The following is a 26,741-nucleotide window of genomic DNA, read 5'->3' as shown; positions in this document are numbered from 1 at the left end:
CTCGATACCCTCTCGTTGCTACCGTCTTCTAGATTGCATCTTGGCTTGGATTGCGTGTTCGCGGTAGGAAATTTTTTGTTTTCTATGCAACGTTATCCTACAAATGGAAGACCGGTGGCGGAGGTGTTGGCTCGCTGGATGGGGCGGCGGCGGCCGGCTGGGCGGAGCAGACCATGGAGACGACGCATCTGGACCTGGCAGATCTGACCGGTGCTCGCCCTGCAGGCCGTGAGGGTCGGTGGCTCGTTGTGGAGGTTCCCGCGCAGCACAGCTCCGCAAGTGCCATCCTGCTCGACCTGCTTCGCCCTACTCCAGTGCTCGGTGGCGGTGCTCCCGCAGCCCACCACCTGCTCGTCCGGAGACGTAGCAGCAGCACCTCCTCCTGTTGCTGCTCGCCGGCCACCACCTGCTCGTGCCGCGGCGGCCAAGACGGCGGCGCGCTGGGAGGAGAAGGAGAGGGGCGGCGAGCGGCGCCGTGGGAGGAGAAGGGGAGCGACTGCCCTTTTTCCTCAGCTTGCAGCCACGCGCGACGCGAGAGGCTGGGCCAAGCGGGCTTTCACACGACCCATGGATAAAATGCGGGTTTGTGGGAGGGCCTCGCGCCCTGGACGAAATCGACGGCGGAGATCGCGCCACGTCAGCTCGATCTGACGGCCAAAAATCCAAAGCGCTGTGAGACCCCCTATGGGGGGCATCATATACACCTTTAGATTAGATTTAAATGTGCGCCTTGGCGCACGATCCCGTGGAACTCGTGTCAATGTAAACTCTATATAACGGACAGAGTATAGAACCAAGAAATATCTTATAGTAGCAAACACTCAATGACTATGTCAAAAGCAACAGAAATAGAAAAGGAACAACCAAAGCATTATCTACAAATGGTCTTCGGAGGCCATGTTGGAGGAAAACTCTGATTGTTTCAGTTGGGTTAATACATTATCTCTCTTCTTGTGTCACTTTAATCTCTTTCTGCAACTCAGCCTTGGATTTTCCAAACTGTTCGGTCAGGCCTCAAATGCTCTTCTGTAAGTCATCATTAGATTGCTATAGAAATGAAATACTCGCACTTTGCTTTTCTACCTCTGTCTCAAGGTTCCTGGTGGAAGCGTGAGACTGTTGTAAGTCTGACAGAGCTGTGTCCTTCTCTTCACGTAGTGTTACAATTTTCTCAAGCAATCTGCTCCTTGATTCCTCCCATCTCTTATTCAAGCTAGCATTGCTATTCTTCTTGTCTTCATCAGCAAGTTGCTCCTCAATTCTAAGATTCTCAATTGAAACCACATACTGCTGCAACTCTAAGAGGGTTTTATCTTGTCTTGAAATGCTACAATTTCAGCATGTAAACTAACCATGGCCTCTTCAGATCGTTTTTTCAGGTCAGAGTTACTCTTCTGCAGATCTTCATTGGTAGGCTGTAGAATATAGTTGTTTTCTCTTTGCTGCTCTAACTCACATTCAAGGCTCTTGACTGAAGCATTTGAATTTTTTAAATAATAAAGGGCGTGTTCCTTCTATTCTTGTAACAGAATGATCTCTTGCATATTAGTCTTAGCATCTTCCAGCTGCCTATCCAAGCTAGAATTTTTCTCCTGTAGAATACTCTTAGAATGAAAATTAGACATGGAAAGACAGAAATGATCAATTATGTTTTTATTTCCAGCGCACCATGATGATGCCATAAAAACCGGTGCCTCACATCTTCTCTTGTTTTAGATTTGCTTCTATTGAAGGGTCGTGATTTTGTACAGTAGTAAAAACAGTTGCAGGCTATTCTGAATGAAGTCAAGGAAAAAGAAAATGCTACTAAATGATGATTGTGTGGTTAGTGTCAAGTACAGAGAATGCATCAAAACATTGCATGGATGATGTCCAACAGGACATGGGTGAGCTTTTAAAAGAAAAAGGTCAGCCAAGAACAATGCATATGCCCGTATAGTATTATAATGTGTTATCTTTTTAGACTTCAGATTTTATGCATAATCTAAAAAACATGCATCTGAATGAACAAGTCGATGGCACAAATATTTAAATAAATATAAGGAAAGACTCAAACTTGGAAAAGAGCAACACAATGTCCATATAGTTATGGGTTTTACTGATATCCAAAAAAGTTTATATGATGGTATCTATTGAAGGTAACTTCATTTGAAATCTCACTTATTCCCACAAATCTGATATCCCTAGATGATGATGTAAGTTCCTTTTAACATTAACAATAACAGAACCAGAAAGTAAGAAAAGCTCGACGTATTCCCAAACATTAAATATTTGAGAAAAAAAGGATGCATCTTACACAAACTATTGTACCTTGTTCAGATCAACCAGCAGAAGACAGCAACGCATTATTTTTCTCCAGAAACAGAACTATAGCTAACCCCAAATAAATAATAGTGGGGAAATTAAAAATACATTGATACCCTTTGATCCTCGTCATCTCAGTCTTTGATAGGATGTAAGAACAACTTGCAGAAAGATAAATCCTATGCTTATGATATCCTGACAGGCTATTTCAGTCTAATACTAAAATATGTACATCATAAACTGATCTACACTGTAAGTCTGATAGAGTGAGGCTTAGACTGTTCTGGTTCACCTGAATCTCGGATGCATAGATAGTATGCATGAGTTCAAATCTTAATCCTTGGCGCACGATCCCGTGGCTCTCGCACCAGTTTCTATTGTGTGAATAATTCATTTGGATCGAGGAGATTCTTTCTCATCATAATCTGATTGTGTGAGTTGTATGAGGCAACATAATACATATATAGATAAACACAAAAAGGAAGAGCAATTCAATGGCATTGTGCAATGGCAGTATGAAAAACTGCATGCTATATTTAGGTAATATTGCTGCAAAGCTCATCTGCAACATTATTATAGTGAATCAATTGTTGTCAATGGAGCACGTCACCTATGCCTATTTGTAAGATATAATATATCATAATGACACATGTTACACCATAAAACAATTTAAAATGTATTAGGGAACTAATGATGCATGGTCCGTTCCTTTCCCTGCTGCAAGATCTGCAAAATAAAAGCAATGAACAGATAAACTTCAGTTACAGCTTGCATACACGTTATAGAAATTGTCCTAACTTGCTTATATCTTGTCCTAGAAGAAAGAACACTCCTTGCAACAGAAAACAATATGAAGATTTATCTATTTAGACCATCTGTGAAAGTAAAACTAATTATATGACTTGATCATGAATCAGAATAGCTAGCAAAGACATCACAGGCATAGCTAAGCGCTAACGAAGGACAAAAATGACAACGGTCAAGTTATACTCAACACTGTAGAACCAGAAACCTTACTCCATGACAGATAAAGGTTTCAATAAGTTTGGTCCAATGAAATTCTTCCTTTTTTGGCAATACATTTTTAGTGAGTAATCATTAAATTCAATAATTTTTTGCCAATACCTCATGGCACACCATTCGAATATGGGTCTTATTTGTGTGAACAGAGAGTAAAATTTATCAATAGGATTAATTTAATTGCCTTGATTGACAGTTACCGGACACATGGAGGTAGAACATATATTGGTGAACGCAGTACCGGTCCTCCTTAAAACAAAAAATTCACCAGCTGTTGGGCAGTAACGGAGGGGCATAGATCCAAATGAGGCATTTTCATACTCCAAGTGTGCCACTGAAGGTATCAATTATCTTCCTTAAAAAATTTAGTTTCTACCTCCTGTAAATAGACATGGACGAAATGTCATGAAGAGCAAGTATTTGCACTTGACAAAGAAAGCATTCAAAAAAAAAAACGACTTGATTATGTCTTAGTGCACACAATCTGAACCTCTTCTAACCTGCAGGTGGTAACAAAGTGCATAAAGCCATAAGCCTTTGCCTTGAGTTGTTGAGATGAAGTGCTCAACCCGGAATACAAACCTTCGGACTAACACATGCATCAAGTAACTCATTTCCTAGCTGCAAGTACTGGGTCTAGTTTGTATAGAGTGGAGATGTAGATAATTTCAACAAACTAATTTTCTAATTACATCTCATTGCATCGTAAATCCTAAAAACAACGGTAAATCATTATGGATCTGGGAACTTCAATCATTGTGCATATGCATAACAAAATGGAAAGAAGCATTCAAAGTATAACTTAAATCCAATAGTGTCATCGAGCTTATGGTTCTGTCTTTGTATCTCCACATCTACATCTAGCTTATCTCCTTATCTAAGGCAAAGAGAGGGGAAAACGCTCAAATAAAATACACTGATGTACAAGAAGGGAGAGGACTATGGGACTAAGTAGGGGTGTTGAAAAAGAGAAAATTAGCTATATCCATTAGTAATCAACCAAACACTTGTCAGGGACATAAGAAGCAAACACACTTGTACTATATACTAAGGAGAGTTGCCGCTACTTGAAGACTAAATAAAGAGGCAGTCCAATATAAATTTGTGATCCCACAAGATTAGAATTTAAGGCTAGAGTAGGTAAAATTAAACAGTAAATGTGTAAATCATATATCTAAAGGAGAGGAATATTGATACAACTGCATGCCAAAAGTACATAAATACATTATTTATAATTCTTTCTACACGAAGGCAACTGCTATGATATATTTTAGAGTGGATATGTTGGAGAGCTTGCAATTAGTCACAACAACGAGCTGATTTCCTACTTGGGACACACTTCACTAAGGAGGACATTCTTGTCACTGACAATGTCCCAAATGTCAAATCAGGTCTAATATAGAACTTAGAACTGACAGAGGTGTCTCACTTTCATGGGAAAGCGAGGTGAAGCCATGACATGGGCTAATTTGAAACAACTCAATTCTGATATTTTCTTATCTCTGCTCAACCATAGATTGCTTAACCATAGATTAAAAAGATTGCAGAAAATCAAATAGATGGATAATAAGCTATATTTAAGAGGAAACCTTATTCTAACACATCTTCGAACAAGCAAAGTTGGCTTCATGTAATTAATTAAAATATCTAGGCAACTACTAAGAGAGATAGCTATCTCACTATTGACAGGCGTAGCTTGTCATATTACAGAAGCAAGGTTAAAGACTGTGATCAACGGGGGATGATTCATCTATGCTATATAGTATACGGATTAGCAAACCAGGTCCTATTTCAGCATAGACATTGTTTTGACAAATCCCCTTGATCGAGGCAACCTTTGCACTAAAAAATGGGGAGCAGGTAATGTGCTTTCTTTCATAGATCAAATAGGTACGTGCTTCTTTTTGCGGGAAGGACACACACCTGATAGACTGTAGCGTCTCCCACACACCGTAAAGGAACAACTGCATTAGTGTAATACGTCAACAACCAGAAAAATAGATGTGTTGCAAGCTGTAGCCAAGCCAGAGTAAGTAGGAAAAAGAATGGTGCCCAGCACCAACAAACCTACCCGAGAAAGGCAAATGAGATTTGTGTAACTGAAGTCGAAACCTTACCATTCTCTTTTAATCATGGATGTTGGACTGTATCCATGGATCAACAATAACCCTCTATGATATCCAGATCTCTCTTAGACTGATAATTGAGTGCACTTCATCAGGAAACAAAACCTTGTAAATAATCTTTTAGATTGCATCAACAAAAGGAGTTACAGGGCATGTCAATTAGAAGAGAGGTCCTACACTGACTTATAGCTGGTATCAGGTTCTAGAGAATGCAAAGCGCTGCGAGACAGGCAGACCAACCATCACACGCCTTTATATGGAAGAACTAAGAGGATCCATCACTTTACATGTGTGAATTCCACCACTTGAATGCAGGGCCTAACAAAGTAACAATTTGAAGCCAAAAGTTACACTCGTCAGGCCAACTATTGACCATACGCGATGAAACTCTAACTATGCAGCAGATTAATATCTTAAATTAATATTAATAAATCTCCAGGTATATTTCAATTTTCATGTCAGCATGTACATTAGCAGATCTAAACTCGGCTTGACAACGTGTAGGAAACCCCAGTCTTCATTTCCTCAAAACATCAACATACATTGTAATATTACATTGATGATATGCACATGGATAGTAAGCATTGTATTAATACCTTGTCGTTTCCAAATCCAAGGCCTGTAAGCTTCTGCATTAGTTGTTGGAGGGCATTAAGTGATGTTGTCTCGCCTGTATGCTCCTGACATAAAATTTATAGATATGAGTATATTGCCGTGAGATGTAATTTCTAAAATATTCATTAGAAAATAAGCCCATCAGATTCATAAGAGACACAAATGCCTCAGCTCCATAAACTCAAGAAAGTGCTCAATTTTAATTATTCGTCATAGCTGAAAATAACCAGATACATCCTATTCTTACCTAAGGATAATATGCGCGCAGATGTTCTAAATACACTGTTGGCCCTGCTCTTAACCAGCACAAAAGGTATTTGGAGTACCTACTGCCACCATAATAAAATTGACTATAATTGCATATAAAGCCCCATAACCAAGCGAAAGCACAAAAATGGTGTCATAAAGAAAGGGAGGCTATATGCCAACTATTGGTTGAAAGAAGCATACAAACAACCTTAACCAAAAAAAATGACGGGCAACCATTTCAGAAAAGAGTGGAGTACCAATTATGTGCACACAAGCAAATCAAAGGAAGTAGTCAAATAAATGGAGCAGAAGTAAGATGAGTTCCACAAAAATGCAGACCTAATAATTCGTTGAAGCACCTTCCTATCATAATATACATAAAACTTCATCCAAGCTTTGAACTGTTATTGAAGATCTGTAAACAAACATTCCTGTTATGTGTCTCCACCATGTTATGGTCTATAAGTTCTGAAAACATTGTAGCAATTTAGAGAATATAAGAAAGAGGATGGATACCTTGCGTGCACAAAACATTTCCACAATAGTCGAAGGGGGGAAATCTCTAGAAAACAGAAGCTGCACATCAAACAAAATAATTCGAATTAAAGAGAGGGCATAACTGCTTTGTCAGACCATCTTTACACAAAAACTCAGATAATTTCTCGCCTTTGGTCATTACATGGACATGTTTCTTTGCTCAATCATTCATGTGCTCCATGCCTAGCAGAACCAAGCAACAAAGAACAATACGTTGATCGGTCAGTGAAATCGGATAGAAGTAACCAACTTAAGCGCATATAAATCTCTCTCCTTAACATCATGGTACCTTAACTACAAAACTGCAACCGGCTAGATGCATCTAAGGTATTACCAACATTAGTCTTAGCTAGGATTTTCGTCAAACACTTTGCACGCGCACATAAAAATAGATCTGGACAAACTAAGATGATATGTTCTAGGGGCTACATCTCCACTTTTAGCTCAGCCTCGAGGATAGAGAGATCTAGGAGAGAAGAGAAATAACCTGTAGGTCTCCGAAAAAATGAAGAGGCAGAGGAGGGCCGGCCGTTGTTCTGTTGGCCGGCGTCTTTCCGGCCAAACCGAAGCCACGCACTGCTGAGTTACGTCTCACCCGCGAGCTGCTGTGGCGGCACGATCTCGGCGGCAAGGGGGAGGAGGGCGGCGGTGGAGGAAGAGCCCCCATCGGTATTCATCTTTCCTGCTAGCTTCCACACGTCGTGCTCCATCTGCTCCAGCCAAATTGCCTTGCTGCTCGTAGCATCTCTTTCTTCGAGCCATGGAGAAGATCAGTAGCTGGGCGCGAGCGGCAGCGATGGCGGCGGCGGCCAAGCAGGATGGGCATGGGGAGGACGCGAAGGGGAGGGGATTGGACGCTCGGGGCTGGGCATCGATTGGCTGCACCTACTGGGAATCTCTGCGACTACACATCAACACCTACTCCACCTTCTGCTCCCGTGCCTAGGGAAAAAGTAAGCGGCTGGAGGAGGCGGAGCCTGCCGGAGGATACAAAGAGAAGAATAGGTGGGGCTGAGGAGGGTGGAGGACATAGGGAGTACCTGCGGCTAGGCGGCCGGCGCTCCACCGGCCGACGGCGCTCCGCCGGCGGCGCCACCCGCGCGCGCTCGGCTGGTTCTCGCGCTCCATCGGTGTTCTCGCGCTCCATCGGCGGCGGCGCTCTCGCTGAGGGCTGGCCGCTGCGCTGTTCGCCGGCTCGCCGGCAGCCCGCACTCCACCGGCGGCGCTACTCCAGCGGAGTGGACTGGGAGGGAAAGCCGAAAGAGAAGATGGAGGAGAGGGAGAATCGCAGGAGCTGGAGGCGGCGCACTAGGTTTTCCAGCGGACGAGAGTCAGGCGCGACCTTCCGGGCCGGACGGGTTTTTTAGTGACCCATGGATAAAAAGTGGGTCTGCGGGAGGGCCTCAGCGTCCTAGACGAACGGCCGGCTGAGATCGCGCCACGTCAGCTCGATCGGACGGCTGAAAATCCAAACGCCTGTGAGGCTCCCTATGGGGGCATCATATACACCTTTAGACTAGATTTAGATGTGCGCCTTGGCGCACGACCCCTTAGAATTCACACCAATTTACAGTTAGTTTGATAATGATAAAAATCAGGCAGGTAATGATAATACATTTTTTTTAGGTTTCACAGAACAAGGTCAAACAGATGAAATTAGGATAAAACACACGAAATCACGAATGGCATGGTTAGTTCATAAGAAACATACGGAAGGTAGTTAGCATGTATTTTAAAACCTGGTTGTTGCATGATTGTTCTCTCTTGCTGGAACATGTATACTTCTTTGTTAGTTTTTTTTTTACAGTCCCTTCTTAGTTAGAGTTGAGCTGATTATTTCGTTTAATGTTTGGTCTCTAATTATAAATAGGGTGTAACTCAAAATGATGTTGCATTTGACATGCACAGCGCAGCTTGGAATTAAGTTCTCCTAAATATCTTCTGGATGCAAGCTTCTGATCCAAATACGGAGTACCCTTCTCACTGCGAACATGGGAGACAATGATGACCTCTATCACCTGGTTGGGTTGGAGCACGCCCCAGTCATTCGTACTGATTAACGGTTTGTAGAACACTTTATAATAACCAAAATGGTCAAACACCATGTTGAGCATTCATACAAATCATTCATTAGTCAGCAAATACAATGGAGATGTTATGTGCAACCACGTGCTGGGACGTATGTGTGTGAAATAGAGAACATATTAAGCAACCGTGTAGGAAACAGAGAAATGTACTACAGTAGAAATAAAATTGTTCCAAGACAAAGTAGCTTACACTAATTCACTTGGACGATTGTTTTGTAAAGTGATGGAAAAGAATTGTGAACTGGTCTGTTTGAAATGTATAGACTTTCACCGACCGGAGGAAAAAAAGTATAATTTCAGCAAGCATGTCATCTACACGAAATAAAAATTTCACCAGGGTCACTTCCCTTAGACCATGCAACGGGCATTTCCTCTATATGCTGTGAAGAGTATGTTCAGATTTTCCCCAGAACAACATGATAGTCTATAAGAAAAAAGGCCTCTTGCAGGAATCAGATAAGATGCCAGTGACATTGCTAATATGGAGTTTCCAAAGAAGCACAACTGCACGGTCAAAGAGCCTAACAGAGTGAGTTCCGGTGTTGGTAGTGGCAAGCTAACTTGACAACATTTTGCAAACTCCCTTGGACTGCGATACCTACATTAAATATGATGATAAGAAAACACCACATTAAATATGATAAGAAAACACTACATTAAGCATAATGATAAGGAAACATCAAATGAAGCACAAACACTTATCCGTTTCAGTTTACTGGATACACAGAAGAATTATCAGCTCACAAATGGATGGTAAAACACTATGTTAAACATCATTAATATAACATGGAAAATAAGTACTCGGGCAAATAAGTAGACATATAGAATGTAGAGAAATATATTTCATATAGCATCAGCCGTACAAATTTAGAGCAAAGCACATTGCTCTTCCACGACACACTAATGTGCAGTTCACTGAACCTAGAGCAGAAAGATAATTTCACAATCTTTTGTCAGTTCATACAAACCATATATGTTACCAGTATTATGCAACAAGGATTCACTAAAAAAATATGTAGGAAGATAGATTAATATACTTACTTAAGAACATAAAGGATCTATGATTGCTCTTCTTCTGTAAACACATGACCAAAGACTGATGGTAAATAATTCAAAATGATGGAGCATGCCAAACTCTAGAGCTGCCTAAATAATTCCTTATGCTGTAAGCCAAGAAGTACATGGCTGAATTGTTACATTGAATCATAAAGGTCATTGCACAGCTACAGACCATGAACAACCGCAGTGACCCAATCAAAATACACGCATCATTTATTAAATAAATATTTGGCTGCAAGGGCATCCCTGGAGTGGTAATTTTGACTCCGGAACAGGAGATCAACAAATGAAAGGTTAAAAAATGACATGGGTCATTGGACCGATGTGCATTACCCTTTGACTCAACTTATTCTGTATATGCAAGATACAATCTTAAAAGGACGATAGAGTTTGATATATTGCTTATTTTAGTTACTCATCTGACTGGTATTTCTAACGCTGACTTGGAATTGTTTCAGTTCTCTTCAAAAGAACTTAATCAATTTGGCAAAGTGTCCACACAAAATCTAACTCTAGTTAGCTTCAAGTCTTGGTATGTGTCAAGTTGTGTAGGTCAAGGTTGCCACTGAGTGTACATGTAACTGCATTTTGGAGTTAGGTTATTTGACACTATCTTCTGAAGACGTCTGATGGAGGGTGTATAAATTTAATGTTGTAGCATAGATTTCAACATAAATGGATAAAAACAGGTATTGTTCATCTAATACTAATGCTGTCCTAACTCCTAAGTCCATAACATAATGATGGAATTTCTAAGTACAATCTACATAAATTGAGTCAAGGTTTGATAACAGGGCTGCATGCAACAAAGTTGCATAAAACAGTCGGATGATCCGAATCGGGTTCACCATGGCCAATAGATAAACAGGTGAGACCATGAGTTCCAATCAGCTGTGGAAGTGAGAATATCAAAAGAAAATTTGCCTCCACATAATATAAATACATTTTTAGACTCCTCAAAGATAAAACATACATAAAAAGTATAATTGCATAAACATATTACTTTACATCGAATTCATCTACCAGCCGATCCGAGCCGTTGATTTTTTCACTGCCTTCCCCCATGGTGAAACTCTATAAGACGTGAAGTTGAAACAAAACAGACGGTAAAGATAACAATTTTAATATTTTCTTTGATTCATATTAATTGATTTAATTTTGTCTAACACAGATGTATCTAGTCAACAAGCATGTCTAGATACATTTGTATCTAAATAAAGTTGAGTCAATTAATTTAGATTGGAGAAAGTATCTATTTTAGAGCATGGCACATAGTATATAATAGCCTTGAAGAAAAAAACAACGGAATGCCAGCGTATGCGAACTTGCAAAGGCCAATTAGTAAATCAGCGGTTGCAGAACTTTATTATTTTTTTATAACTTGTAGGAAGCATACAGAGACAACCTAATGAGCATATAACCGCTAGGAAAGCATCATCTTCCGTGATAGCTTGCGTAATATTTGCAAGGTTCTTTTGAGACCGCTTTAAGCATTTAGATTTTTCTTTACAGTCTAGGTATGAGGATAAAAAGATATGCCTAAAGCATCTCAGGATAACATACATGCTCCTAACCTAGGTCTTCTTGCCCTGCGCATCTTGCTGAGCCTGAGCTTTCTGCGACAGCGGCATGCGTCTACAAATGTTTGATAGAAAACCTGAATTAGCACAGGACATGAAGACACACCACACATCAATATCATCTTTATATCAAAGAACTTTGTTGAATTTACAAAGATACGGACATAGCAAGCATGTCGTATATGCAATATAATATTTTCCTTAGCTACATATATTCTTTCAAAGAAAAAAAAACACAATAAAAAGATAAATTTTAATGAAGAAAACATTTGGCCTAAATCAGTATAACTCGTTCCTTGTTTATAGCCCTTCTCCCAAGCGAAAAAGTTCGAACTGGAACATCAATTGCAGAAACTGTAGTGCCACACTCATATATATGAACTATGGCGTAACTTTTTGTGTGAATATAGATAGCATGGCCTTTTTAAAAATAAAATATCGATTGGCGAATTCAAACGGCAGTTCCATTGATACAATATGCCGTTGTAGTTTGCTGTACCACATCCGCATCTTCATAGTAGTGAAGATAAGAATCCTAGAGCGGTCCGTGAGGTGCAGAAATAGTTGGTCCTAGCGTATGACATTACTGCCAAAATTGACCAAACTTAACAGCCAGTAAGAAAACAAAGGGCTGGGCGTCTTGCTTACAAAATATCACCTCTTGAACAAAGAATCAAACAATCTGCCACTACGGTGAAAAATACTGGGGTTCTGCTCCCAATAGACAACTAAAATTTAAACACGGGTACATCAAGGAAGTGATCCATATTTGAAATTGCTTCAACAGACAATGCATATAAGATAGTAGAGGCACCTGAGTTCAGCGAGGTCGCAGTTGAAGGTGAAGAGCGGCGCAGTAATATTCATCATGTTTCTCATGATCTCTTCTATCTCGCCCAATCTTATCACCTCTTATCTGTTGAAGCTGTGGTAGATGATGTGGGTGGTTCATTTGGATCATCAATTACAGTTGAACCAAGCTGACATGACAATTAAGAAAACCTTAAGAAATAAACCGATTTATTACATATAAGCATGAGAAAATGTACATAGTATGCAAGTTACCTCTCTAGATTCCCATTTTGAAAAAATACCTCTCCAGATCAAACCAGGAGGAGAGCTCTCGGCACGGATGAATCCTGGACATCTTTGATGTTGCTGTTCGATGGATAACGTACCAGGTCACATGAATACAAGAGAAGGACCAAACAGTACTTTTGCCAAATCAAGAACTCCTAATGGGGTAAACCAATGAAATTATAATGTCTGCAAGCCGTAAAAAACAGGGGCATCAGAACGGTAACAAGAAACAATGCATTTGGATCTGACTATAATTTAGACTCAGCACAGTCGTACACGATATTAATTAACAGCCACTTGTAAATAATGTAATGTAGATTTGGTCCTAGAAGACCTAGCAGAAGTACCATGATGTAAGTCATGACATAATTAGTGAGAAAGCAAAAAAGAAATCTGAAGGAAGACCTAAATTTCTTTCACCGAGTAAATAACTATGCACTTACAACTTGAGTTTCCAAAGCGATGAAGAAATAAAGGAGGTTATCTGTAAGTTAGTTTACAGTTTCATTTGAATCATGTTTTGGTCTTGCTAGCAACAAACATGCTCCAGAACTCAGGTTTGGTGATAGATTATTAATTCTAGCTCAATCTGCAAAACTACATTAGAATACAACAAATAATTGGATGAAAATTAAGAAAATATGGGAGTATCCCCAGTTTTACTTGCCAAACAATATGCTTTACGGATTCAAGGCATAGATCACTGATAAGCACCCACATCATATTCTAAAATCCGAACCACCAAACTTGAAAATTCAAGTTTCAATATCACTCGGCAGACAGACAGACATGGCAGACAGAAATTTATCGGAACCTACAAAATGGAACCACGTTAAAAGAGTAGATCAGTTAAAAAAACAATTGAAATATAATGAGAAAGGAGTCATAAAATAGAATATATGCCTATTTGCCAATTGAGTTTTCTGTAGGGGCATTTGTTTCCAATAAGACACTGATCTGCATAATAGTGGAGACCGTAGAGTGTCATATATTGTCACATTATAGGCACAACACAAAGAGAAATAATGCTTAAAGCTGGCACAAAAATAGCCTACATAGAAAGATAGCCTATAACTGCAATAAGTAATGGGCGGGGTTCACACACTGTAAATTCCCCCAAAATTACCTTGGAGCTCATGGCCCACATGTCTTACTTTTCTCAACTCACCACTGTCAGCAAGAATTAATGCCTCAAGAAACTAATATCCTTTTACGTATACCTATTGAACAATAAAGCCTAGTAAAAGGTGGTCTATTTCACGTCATCACCATGGTAGAACAGCAATCAGGTTGCACATAATGAAGCTACACACCAACCAATTTTGATATTGGATTTTGGGTTTTAACCATTTTATAAACCAGTGATTTAGATTATACCTAGAGGAGGTAAATTATTTATTAAAATTCTACTGCTTTCAAGCAAATATTTTGCATTCCAGTTGTTCATTCATTTCTTGGATCATTTGAGCAAACATAGTTGATAACTTGATATAAAGCATAGTATTATTAGTGTGTATACTCGCATTCTAATCTCTCATGGGCATTTCCTCAAATAACTTATCAGATAGGTTGCCCAGACCTAGCAACAGAGAAAACCATAAATTCAATTATAATTCGTTAGAATCTAATGCTATGTCAAGATAGTCAAATAATGGACAACAAATCCATGACCTTGTATATGGGCTGCAGTAATTATGGAAGATACAGTAGGGTCTGTAATGAGTTCTATGCAGAGTCATGCATCTATATATCAAGGGAAAAAATGAGCCTAGCCAAAGAGTGAGCAAGCAAGATATAGAACAGGATTTTTAACATATAAATAGTACAACTAAACCATTTGTGATTACTGACGGAAGTGCTCCTGGTACTATCACATCTGAACTGCAGTTACAAATAATTTCATGCATAACATGGTAACAGATTTGTTCGCAAAGACACATTATGCAATCAAGCAATCATGTTTTTTTTCCTACATACATGAAGATAAACAGATTATGCCTCATTTTCTTGTGTGAATGGAAATAAATTCATATGAGTTTATCTTTGGAGGCACCGAGCAGCTACTAAAAATGTTGTCAGACATGTTTTGAAATAAATTCTTATGAGTTTAATTTAACTAATCCATACTAAAAGAATTGTCATTTTCTTCATACTATGATCATCAACACTGAATGGCACATAAGGCAGACGCACTACTAAAGTATAACTCTATGGAAATATAGAAAAAAAAATGCAGACACAAAACTTGCATTGCTACTGGCTGTGGACTGTATAAAAGCATATAATCAGATCTCTAGTTCAAATACCTCACCTCTATGAAACCTTCTTGGGAAGCTTGGGTATCTCCTTCGAGACATGAAAGTAGACTATTTTTCTGGAAAACTTGGAAGAAGATAAGAGAATGAACAGTACAAAAAGATTCTGAATTTATAATCTGCGAGCGCTAGGTCATATATATAACATATATTTATGTAGCAAAAATTAAACAACAAACTGATTACTATGGTACTGAAATACAATGATGCACGATTACAACTAAGAAATATATAAAACACTGATTCTTTAGATGTCCACATATATTTAGAAAAGCATAAAAGCTACTCTGAAAGGGTTACTGAAAAATAACTTTACCTTGTATCACCAGAACAAGTACTGGTCCACATATATATTAGGTGTTCTCTGAATACCCTAGTTTCAGGTAATACCTGCACGGATGGTAATTCATAAAGGGATTAATTCTTTTTAGAAATTTGGTAGCAAACCTGCAATGCATTAAGAAAATCAACACAACTGTGATGCACCAAGAAGACCAGAATTAGTAGCAAACCTGCTATTTTTCATGAAGCAAGTTCAATAGGCATGAATTTAACTGTTGACAAAGTTCATAGCAAACCTGGAATGCACCCAAATTATGATTAAAGTTGCAGCAGACCAGCAATGTACAATAGATGAGAAAAATTAGCAGCAAACCTGTTATCCTTCCTGAAGCAACTTTCAACATGGAGGAACTTGTGTTTGTACGATAACATCAAACTTTCTATTCTGGTGGGCATGAGAAGGCTGATGGCACATAATAGCCTGCAACAGGTATTATTTTAGGTCATGTATGCAAAGTACTCATGTAGAAAGGAATTATTTCATAGAAAATACATTTAGAGTTCACTTCATGCAATGCCGCAATCTCCACCATTGCTCCACCTTCGCCTGCGCTGATAGTGGCCGAACGCTGGCCACGACCACTCACTCCTCCTCGTGCCCCTGCCATCTCCAGCCAAACCAGCAACGCTAGTGATCCACCTGATGCTACTGGCAGCAGAACAACTCACCTGCTGCTACTGGCAGCATAACCGACACCTTTGCTTCTTCAACCGTCACCATGAAGAACGATGTAGGAGAGGATATGATATGTAGAGCCTTCTCGGCACCAGGCTGGTCGACCACCCCACTAACCAAATCATCCGACAACAAGCCCTCTCCATCAGGCTCGGCGTGCCTGTTGCAGCCGCAATTCTCTGAGTTGAACCGCTAGGACCTAGGAGCAATTGCACACCTCACTCCTCATACTGCTGTCGAAGTGGACACAGCTAATCACATGCCAAACCCAAATATGTGCAAAAGCACCTTCACACATCTCCTTTCCCGGCCAAGGATACAACAATCTGCACCAAGTTGGTTCATCAGGAAGAAGGGGATCCAGAGAGAGAGAAACCTGCAGCTCTTGGATGAAGCCAATCTTTGCATCCTCCCCATTTTCTTCATCATTGAGGATGCGGGGCTTCTTCCCCGTCCTGTCCCTCTCCTCCTTGTCGGTCACCATAGATCTCTGCTAAGTGTGCTGAGGAGCAAGCAGATGGACACCAAAACCAATTCAGGAAATCCACACATAGATCTACACGAGGTTGACCACCAGAGTCTTTCTTTCCAAACTGATGCAGGGTAAACGGGATCCTATGAGAGAGAGAGAGACGAACCTTCTGCTAACGATCTGAACATGCCATTGCCGGTGGAGCTCCACCTCTCCATCGCCGGTAGCGGCTCCCGCCTCTGTGAGGTTGCCATGAATCCCCACCATGGCACCGCCGAATCCTTCTCCAACGGCCGATTCCCTTATCCCTTACCAAGCTGAAGGAGGCGGAGCTCGACGGGGACGAGTGCAACAGCAACATGGAGGCTAATGGTTTGGGCCAGGAGGAGGAAGAAATCAGGGGAGGTGATGAATGTGGGAGAGCCAGGCGGCTGCTGCGAGTTGGGGGAAAGGTAGTCTAGTGCTTCCTCCCGACGGCGGCGGCGCGGCAAACTGGTGCCGGCGGCGTGAGGTAATTGGAGGAGGATGGGATTGGAGGAGGCGCGCATTGGGGGAGCTGCGGGACACGGGGATTGGGGAGATCGGCGGAGTGGGGATAGGATGTAGAGAGACGAAAAACCCAAATGACCCCTTGGCGAGAAGATATTTTCCACGGGTCAAAGCTAGGCACGACTAACCCAAAATCCACACGCAGCGACTGGCGAGCGGACCCAACCGAACGTGGGACCTAGATACAGCCATAGTGGGTATACCAGCACCGTTCCATGGCTTTCTCTAGTGAGGGGAACCAGTGGGAAAACGCCCACGCAGCCAACCAGAGGACGGGTTGCTGCCCAAAAGGAACGGACGAGATTCACTGGCTGACAACTGCTGACAAGATCCGACGGTCTAGAAGCTGAAATCGCTGTGAGACCCCTATGGGGTTGCATCTATTATACCTTTAGATTCGCCCTACTCCAGTGCTCGGTGGCGGTGCTCCCGCAGCCCACCACCTGCTCGTCCGGAGACGTAGCAGCAGCACCTCCTCCTGTTGCTGCTCGCCGGCCACCACCTGCTCGTGCCGCGGCGGCCAAGACGGCGGCGCGCTGGGAGGAGAAGGAGAGGGGCGGCGAGCGGCGCCGTGGGAGGAGAAGGGGAGCGACTGCCCTTTTTCCTCAGCTTGCAGCCACGCGCGACGCGAGAGGCTGGGCCGAGCGGGCTTTCACACGACCCATGGATAAAATGCGGGTTTGTGGGAGGGCCTCACGCCCTGGACGAAATCGACGGCGGAGATCGCGCCACGTCAGCTCGATCTGACGGCCGAAAATCCAAAGCGCTGTGAGACCCCCTATGGGGGGCATCATATACACCTTTAGATTCCATGGCCAGCAACGATGAGATCAACAAAAAGAAGGATGGAGTAAGCCCTATCTCCTCTCCTCTCCTCTCCGAGCAAGAGTCAAAGTCTAAGTCACACGCGACGCACGCGTAAGTCACACCCCTCTCAGTATTTATAGACTAGATGGAATGCCAATGTTAGAGCTTTTCGTTCTAATCTCAAAAACTTGGCGCCACTTTTTCGTTTCCACCATGTTACCGCTATTTTCTTCCCTGTTTTCACCGTCCAGAGGAGCACAACCGGTGACTGCTGAGGTCAAGTACGTTTAATTTCCCTACTAACTGCTCCCACTGACTACGGGAGGATTTCCCTAATAATTATTGCTTTGTTTCGTATTCCAAGGAGCCTCAGACCACCTTGTCTCTTCGGCTTCACGGGATTGGCTGCCCCAAATGTAGGAGCCACTTGGTCTACCGGTGACGTGCGAGGTTCTGTCGCTGCGCGAGGAGGCACATAAATGACGATGAAACTCTTTGGCGCCACAAGAGCGACTACGGCGGGACCCTCCCTAGATGTGAGAGCGACAAGGGGCAGTCGATTCGGTAGAGGTCATGGTGGTGTTTGCGTGGCGAGACGATGACACAAGGCGAGATTGGGCGAGGTTCGGAGGTGGCGCGAAGCGGGAAGGGAGGAAGCTGATATGATATGCCTCTCGTGATACGAAAAGGGATAAAGGCCATCTTTGGTCCATCTATTTCGGGTAACTTTTTGCGCCAAAACCATAAAAATTTACAGAAGGGGACTAGCTGAGACCCAAGATGCGCTAATTTCCTATATATGGTTTCAAGAAGATATATAAGAGAAAAGAACAACTGGCCGATTCAGAGCTAGAGCTAGCGCCACAGTTTCCTTCATGCATGCATACCAAGATGCCTTGACGCTGCCGCATCTGAACCTCCCACACGCCCATAGTCCACCACACCATCAGCTTGCCGCCGGATCCCATTCCCCTTAGTCAATCTATAACATCAGAAGAGACTATGTGTAATAGCAGGAGCAGAAGAAACAAATCTACCGACGAAAACAGGTACGAGATTGATTACTTAGCTGTTGAATGGCTCCTCTTCTATTCATTCCATGGCCAGCAACGATGAGATCAACAAAAAGAAGGATGGAGTAAGCCCTATCTCCTCTCCTCTCCTCTCCGAGCAAGAGTCAAAGTCTAAGTCACACGCGACGCACGCGTAAGTCACACCCCTCTCAGTATTTATAGACTAGATGGAATGCCAATGTTAGAGCTTTTCGTTCTAATCTCAAAAACTTGGCGCCACTTTTTCGTTTCCACCATGTTACCGCTATTTTCTTCCCTGTTTTCACCGTCCAGAGGAGCACAACCGGTGACTGCTGAGGTCAAGTACGTTTAATTTCCCTACTAACTGCTCCCACTGACTACGGGAGGATTTCCCTAATAATTATTGCTTTGTTTCGTATTCCAAGGAGCCTCAGACCACCTTGTCTCTTCGGCTTCACGGGATTGGCTGCCCCAGATGTAGGAGCCACTTGGTCTACCGGTGACGTGCGAGGTTCTGTCGCTGCGCGAGGAGGCACAGAAATGACGATGAAACTCTTTGGCGCCACAAGAGCGACTACGGCCCAGCAATGCCCAGAAGTACCGCAACAATTCAGCTGGAGGATTTGCCCCAAGAAACAACAAGCCAACTACTCAAACTTACCGTCGAAACAACACCAACAACAATGGGGGCCACTGATACGTCTCCGACGTATCGATAATTTCTTATGTTCCATGCCACATTATTGATGTTATCTACATGTTTTATGCACACTTTATGTCATATTCGTGCATTTTCTGTAACTAACCTATTAACAAGATGCCGAAGTGCCAGTTGCTGTTTTCTGCTGTTTTTGGTTTCAGAAATCCTAGTAACGAAATATTCTCGGAATTGGACGAAATCAACGCCCAGGGGCCTATTTTTCCACGAAGCTTCCAGAAGTCCGAAGACGAAACGAAGTGGGGCCACGAGGTGGCGACACCATAGGGCGGCACGGCCCAAGCCCTGGCCGCGCCGACCTAGGGTGTGGGCCCCTCGTGCCCCATCCTGACCTGCCCTTCCGCCTACTTAAAGCCTCCGTGACGAAACCCCCAGTACCGAGAGCCACGATACGGAAAACCTTCCAGAGACGCCGCCAACGCCGATCCCATCTCGGGGGATCCAGGAGATCGCCTCCGGCACCCTGCCGGAGAGGGGAATCATCTCCCGGAGGACTCTACGCCGCCATGGTCGCCTCTGGTGTGATGTGTGAGTAGTCTACCCCTGGACTATGGGTCCATAGCAGTAGCTAGATGGTTGTCTTCTCCCCATTGTGCTATCATTGTCGGATCTTGTGAGCTGCCTAACATGATCAAGATCATCTATCTGTAATTCTATATGTTGCGTTTGTTGGGATCCGATGAATAGAGAATACTTGTTATGTTGATTATCAAAGCTATGTCTATGTGTTGTTTATGATCTTGCATGCTCTCCGTTATTAGTAGATGCTCTGGCCAAGTTGATGCTAGTAACTCCAAGAGGGAGTATTTATGCTCGATAGTGGGTTCATGTCTCCGTGAATCTGGAGGGGTGACAAGAACCTCTAAGGTTATGGATGTGCTATTGCCACTAGGGATAAAACATTGGTGCTATGTTCAAGGATGTAGTCACTAGTTATATTACGCGCAATACTTAATGCAATTGTCTGTTGTTAGCAACTTAATACTGGAGGGGGTTCGGATGATAACCTGAAGGTGGACTTTTTAGGCATAGATGCATGCTGGATGGCGGTCTATGTACTTTGTCGTAATGCCCAATTAAATCTCACTATACTCATCATAATATGTATGTGCATGGTCATGCCCTCTTTATTTGTCAATTGCCCAACTGTAATTTGTTCACCCAACATGCTGTTTGTCTTATGGGAGAGACACCTCTAGTGAACTGTGGACCCCGGTCCAACTCTCTTTACTGAAATACAATCTACTGCAATCCTGTTCTACTGTTTTCGGCAAACAATCATCTTCCACACAATACGGTTAATCCTTTGTTACAAAGAAGCCGGTGAGATTGACAACCTCACTGTTTCGTTGGGGCAAAGTACTTTGGTTGTGTTGTGCAGGTTCCACGTTGGCGCCGGAATCCCTGGTGTTGCGCCGCACTACATCCCGCCGCCATCAACCTTCAACGTGCTTCTTGGCTCCTACTGGTTCGATAAATCTTGGTTTCTTTCTGAGGGAAATCTTGCTGCTGTGCGCATCATACCTTCCTCTTGGGGTTCCCAACGAACGTGTGAGTTACATGCCATCAAGCTAAATTTCTGGCGCCGTTGCCGGGGAGATCAAGACACGCTGCAAGGGGAGTCTCCACTTCTCAATCTCTTTACTTTGTTTTTGTCTTGCTTAGTTTTATTTACTACTTTGTTTGCTGCACTAAATCAAAATACAAAAAAATTAGTTGCTAGTTTTACTTTATTTGCTATCTTGTTTGCTATATCAAAAACACAAAAAAATTAGTTTACTTGCATTTACTTTATCTAGTTTGCTTTATTTACTGTTGCTAAAATGGCTACCGCTGAAAATACTAAGTTGTGTGACTTCACAACCACAAATAATAATGATTTCTTATGCACACCTATTGCTCCACCTACTACTACAGCAGAATTCTTTGAGATTAAACCTGCTTTACTGAATCTTGTTATGCGAGAGCAATTTTCTGGTGTTAGTTCTGATGATGCTGCTGCCCATCTCAATAATTTTGTTGAATTATGTGAAATGCAAAAGTATAAGGATGTAGATGGTGACATTATAAAATTAAAATTGTTCCCTTTCTCATTAAGAGGAAGAGCTAAAGATTGGTTGCTATCTCTGCCTAAGAATAGTATTGATTCATGGACTAAATGCAAGGATGCTTTTATTGGTAGATATTATCCCCCTGCTAAAATTATATCTTTGAGGAGTAGCATAATGAATTTTAAACAATTAGATACTGAACATGTTGCTCAAGCTTGGGAAAGAATGAAATCTCTGGTTAAAAATTGCCCAACCCATGGACTGACTACTTGGATGATCATCCAAACCTTCTATGCAGGACTAAATTTTTCTTCACGGAATTTATTGGATTCAGCTGCTGGAGGTACCTTTATGTCCATCACTCTTGGTGAAGCAACAAAGTTTCTTGATAATATGATGATCAACTACTCTGAATGGCACACGGAAAGAGCTCCACAAGGTAAGAAGGTAAATTCTGTCGAAGAAACCTCTTCCTTGAGTGATAAGATTGATGCTATTATGTCTATGCTTGTGAATGATAGGACTAATATTGATCCTAATAATGTTCCATTAGCTTCATTGGTTGCACAAGAAGAACATGTTGATGTAAACTTCATTAAAAATAATAATTTCAACAACAATGCTTACCGGAACAATTCTAGTAACAACTATAGGCCATATCCTTATAATAATGGCAACGGCTATGATAATTCTTATGGGAATTCTTACAACAATAATAGGAACACACCCCCTGGACTTGAAGCCATGCTTAAAGAATTTATTAGTACACAAACTGCTTTTAACAAATCTGTTGAAGAAAAGCTTGGGAAAATTGATATACTTGCTTCTAAAGTCGATAGTCTTGCTGCCGATGTTGATATTTTGAAATCAAAAGTTTTGCCTAATGAGAATCATCATAATAAAATTGTTACTACAGCAAATGCCATCCAAGTTAGAATTAATGAGAATATAAGATTAATGGCTGAACTGCGTGCTAGATGGGATAGAGAAGAAAATGAAAAACTAGCTAAAGAGAAGAATGTAGCTAAAGTTTGGACTATTACCACCACTAGTAATGCTAATGCTACACATGTTGCTGCACCTCCTACTAATACTAATAAAAGAATTGGTGTTAGCAATGTTTCCACTTCTAATGCAAAGCGCGAGAAACCGCCTAAAGCTAAAACTGAAACTGCCTGTGATAAAGCTGCTGAAATTTTTTCCAACATTGGGGATGATGATCCCATTGCTTTAGATTATAATGGTTTGAATTTTGATGATTGCTACATCTCTGAGGTTATAAAGTTCTTGCAAAAACTTGCTAAAAGTCCTAGTGCTAGTGCTATAAATTTGGCTTTCACACATCATATTACAAATGCTCTCATAAAAGCTAGAGAAGAGAAACTAGAGCGCGAAGCCTCTATTCCTAAAAAGTTAGAGGATGGTTGGGAGCCCATCATTAAGATGAAGATTAAAGATTTTGATTGTAATGCTTTATGTGATCTTGGTGCAAGTATTTCTGTTATACCTAAGAAAATTTATAATATGCTTGACTTGCCACCGCTGAAAAATTGTTATTTGGATGTTAATCTTGCTGATCATTCTACAAAGAAACCTTTGGGGAAAGTTGATAATGTTCGCATTACCGTTAACAATAACCTTGTCCCCGTTGATTTTTTTGTCTTGGATATTGAATGCAATGCATCTTGTCCAATTATATTGGGAAGACCTTTTCTTCGAACTGTTGGTGCTACCATTGATATGAAGGAAGGTAATATAAAATATCAATTTCCTCTCAAGAAAGGTATGGAACACTTCCCTAGAAAGAGAATGAAGTTACCTTTTGATTCTATTATGAGAACAAATTATGATGTTGATACTTCATCTCTTGATAATACTTGATACACACTTTCTGCGCCTAGCTGAAAGGCGTTAAAGAAAAGCGCTTATGGGAGACAACCCATGGTTTTTACCTACAGTACTTTGTTTTTATTTTGTGTCTTGGAAGTTGTTTACTACTGTAGCAACCTCTCCTTATCTTAGTTTTGTGTTTTGTTGTGCCAAGTTAAGCCGTTGATAGAAAAGTAAGTACTAGATTTGGATTACTGCGCAGAAACAGATTTCTTTGCTGTCACGAATCTGGGAAAAATCCCCCTGTAGGTAACTCAGAAAATTATGCCAATTTACGTGAGTGATTGATACGTCTCCGACGTATCGATAATTTCTTATGTTCCATGCCACATTATTGATGTTATCTACATGTTTTATGCACACTTTATGTCATATTCGTGCATTTTCTGGAACTAACCTATTAACAAGATGCCGAAGTGCCAGTTCCTGTTTTCTGCTGTTTTTGGTTTCAGAAATCCTAGTAACGAAATATTCTCGGAATCGGACGAAATCAACGCCCAGGTTCCTATTTTTCCCGGAACCATCCAGAACACCCGAGAGCCGCCAGAGGGAAGCCCTGGGGGCCCCACACCACACCCTGGCGCGGCCAGAGGGGGGGCCGCGCCGCCCTATGGTGTGGGCCCCCCAGAAGCCCTCCTGCGCCGCCTCTTCGCCTATATAAAGCCTCCGTCGCAAAAACCCTGATGCGTTCGGCGAAAACCACAGAAACCTTCCAGAGCCGCCGCCATCGCGACGCCAAGATCTGGGGGACAGGAGTCTCTGTTCCGGCACCCTGCCGGAGCAGGGAAGTGCCCCCGGAAGGCTTCTCCATCGACACCGCTGCCATCTTCACCGCCATCTTCATCACCGCTGCTGCTCCCATGAGGAGGGAGTAGTTCTCCATCGAGGCTCGGGGCTGTACCGGTAGCTATGTGGTTCATCTCTCTTCCATGTACCTCAATACAATAATCTCATGAGCTGCTTTACATGATTGAGATTCATATGAGTTTTGTATCACTACTATCTATGTGCTACTCTAGCAAAGTTATTAAAGTAGTCCTATTCCTCCTGCACGTGTGTAAAGGTGACAGTGTGTGCACCGTGTTAGTACTTGGTTTATGCTATGATCATGATCTCTTGTAGATTGCGAAGTTAACTATTGCTATGATAATATTGATGTGATCTATTCCTCCTACATATGCATGAAGGTGACAGTGTGCATGCTATGCTAGTACTTGGTTTAGTCTTTTGATCTATCTTACACTAAAGGTTACTAAAATATGAGCATTATTGTGGAGCTTGTTAACTCCGGCATTGAGGGTTCGTGTAATCCTACGCAATGTGTTCATCATCCAACAAAAGTGTAGAGTATGCATTTATCTATTCTGTTATGTGATCAATGTTGAGAGTGTCCACTAGTGAAAGTGTAATCCCTAGGCCTTGTTCCTAAATACTGCTATCGCTGCTTGTTTACTGTTTTACTGTGTTACTACTGCTGCAATTCTACCACCATCGACTACACGCCAGCGAGCTATTTTCTGGCACCGTTGCTACTGCTCATACTTATTCATACCACCTGTATTTCACTATCTCTTCGCCGAACTAGTGCACCTATTTGGTGTGTTGGGGACACAAGAGACTTCTTGCTTTGTGGTTGCAGGGTTGCATGAGAGGGATATCTTTGACCTCTTCCTCCCTGAGTTCGATAAACCTTGGGTGATCCACTTAAGGGAAAACTTGCTGCTGTTCTACAAACCTCTGCTCTTGGAGGCCCAACACTGTCTACAGGAAAGGAGGGGGAACGTAGACATCAAGCTATTTTCTGGCGCCGTTGCCGGGGAGGAAAGGTAAAAGGTACTCACACTCCGGATCTCGGCTACTAAGCTATTTCCCGGTGCCGTAAGTACTCGAAGCTATTTCCTTTAGATCCTGCAATTGCATCTTTTTGTTTCTTGTTTACACTAGTTTGGCATAATGGACAAGAATGATCTTCTTATTCTATTTCCTGATTTAAAACATGGATTGTTTGATGCGAAAATTAAAAAACCTATGGAATCTTATTTGCATGCTGGTAGTAATATTAGTATGAACGCTTTGAACACCATTGTTGATAATAATATAGAAAGTTCTAAGCTTGGGGAAGCTGATTTTCATGATCTTTTTAGTCCCCCAAGCATTGAGGAGAAAATTTTCTTTGATGATACTTTGCCTCCTATTTATGATGATTATAATGATATTGGTCTTTTAGTGCCACCTACTATGGAGAGTAAATTTTGTTGTGATTATACTATGCCTCCAACACTTGATGAGAATAATAATGATAGCTACTTTGTTGAATTTGCTCCCATAACAACTAATAAAATTTATTATGCTTATGTGGAGAGTAATAATTTTATGCATGAGACTCATGATAAGAATGCTTTATGTGATAGTTATATTGTTGAGTTTGCTCATGATACTACTGAAAGTTATTATGAGAGAGGAAAATATGGTTGTAGAAATTTTCATGTTACTAAAACACCTCTCTATGTGCTGAAATTTTTGAAGCTACACTTGTTCTATCTTCTTATGCTTGGTACTTTGCTCTTCATGAACTTGTTTATTTACAAGATTCCTATGCATAGGAAGCATGTTAGACTTAAATGTGTTTTGAATTTGCCTCTTGATGCTCTCTTTTGCTTCAAATATTATTTCTTACGAGTGCATCATTAAAACTGCTGAGCCCATCTTAATGGCTATAAAGAAAGAACTTCTTGGGAGATAACCCATGTGTTATTTTGCTACAGTATTTTGTTTTATATTTGTGTCTTGGAAGTTGTTTACTACTGTAGCAACCTCTCCTTATTTTAGTTTTGTGTTTTGTTGTGCCAAGTAAAGTCTTTGATAGTAAAGTCAATACTAGATTTGGATTACTGCGCAGAAACTGTTTTCTTGCTGTCACGAATCTGGGCCTAATTCTCTGTAGGTAACTCAGAAAATTATGCCAATTTACGTGAGTGATTCTCAGATATGTACGCAACTTTCATTCAATTTGAGCATTTTCATTTGAGCTAGTCTGGTGCCTCGATAAAATTCGTCAATACGAACTGTTCTGTTTTGACAGATTCTGCCTTTTATTTCGCATTGCCTCTTTTGCTATGTTGGATGAATTTCTTTGATCCACTAATGTCCAGTAGCATTATGCAATGTACAGAAGTGTTAAGAATGATTGTGTCACCTCTGAATATGTTAATTTTTATTGTGCACTAACC

At 41.5% G+C, this 26,741-nt stretch overlaps 2 long non-coding RNA genes across 12 annotated transcripts; both read right to left on the bottom strand.

The window, feature by feature from the left end:
* Positions 1 to 2,629: 2,629 nt before the first annotated feature.
* Positions 2,630 to 7,884, bottom strand: LOC127308000 (uncharacterized). 2 transcript variants are annotated; one of them, XR_011743550.1, is made up of 9 exons: positions 7,339 to 7,884; positions 6,981 to 7,034; positions 6,831 to 6,890; positions 6,313 to 6,391; positions 5,628 to 6,130; positions 5,442 to 5,536; positions 5,248 to 5,288; positions 3,525 to 3,703; positions 2,630 to 3,030 (listed from the first exon to the last, which is right to left on the bottom strand). It is a non-coding gene; the product is annotated as an uncharacterized lncRNA (long non-coding RNA). The 2 variants fall into 2 exon arrangements; XR_011743549.1 differs by lacking the exon at positions 6,313 to 6,391 and adding an exon at positions 6,654 to 6,729 and having other exon boundaries at positions 5,248 to 5,768; positions 6,047 to 6,130.
* A 1,145-nt stretch (positions 7,885 to 9,029) lies between these two features.
* On the bottom strand, positions 9,030 to 17,403 carry LOC127307952 (uncharacterized). Of its 10 annotated transcripts, XR_011743539.1 has the most exons (9): positions 15,808 to 17,403; positions 15,628 to 15,735; positions 15,485 to 15,550; positions 15,289 to 15,362; positions 14,969 to 15,031; positions 13,561 to 13,614; positions 12,643 to 13,471; positions 12,392 to 12,557; positions 9,030 to 11,632 (listed from the first exon to the last, which is right to left on the bottom strand). It is a non-coding gene; the product is annotated as an uncharacterized lncRNA (long non-coding RNA). The 10 variants fall into 10 exon arrangements; XR_011743542.1 differs by having other exon boundaries at positions 12,643 to 12,843; positions 13,376 to 13,471; positions 13,561 to 15,362; XR_011743536.1 differs by having other exon boundaries at positions 14,969 to 15,362.
* Positions 17,404 to 26,741: the final 9,338 nt, after the last annotated feature.

The sequence above is a fragment of the Lolium perenne genome, chromosome 1, assembly GCF_019359855.2.
Source record: "Lolium perenne isolate Kyuss_39 chromosome 1, Kyuss_2.0, whole genome shotgun sequence".
Classification (NCBI taxonomy): Eukaryota; Viridiplantae; Streptophyta; class Magnoliopsida; order Poales; family Poaceae; genus Lolium; species Lolium perenne.
Note: the sequence above shows the minus strand (reverse complement) of the source record. Positions and strands in the feature narration are given on the sequence as shown.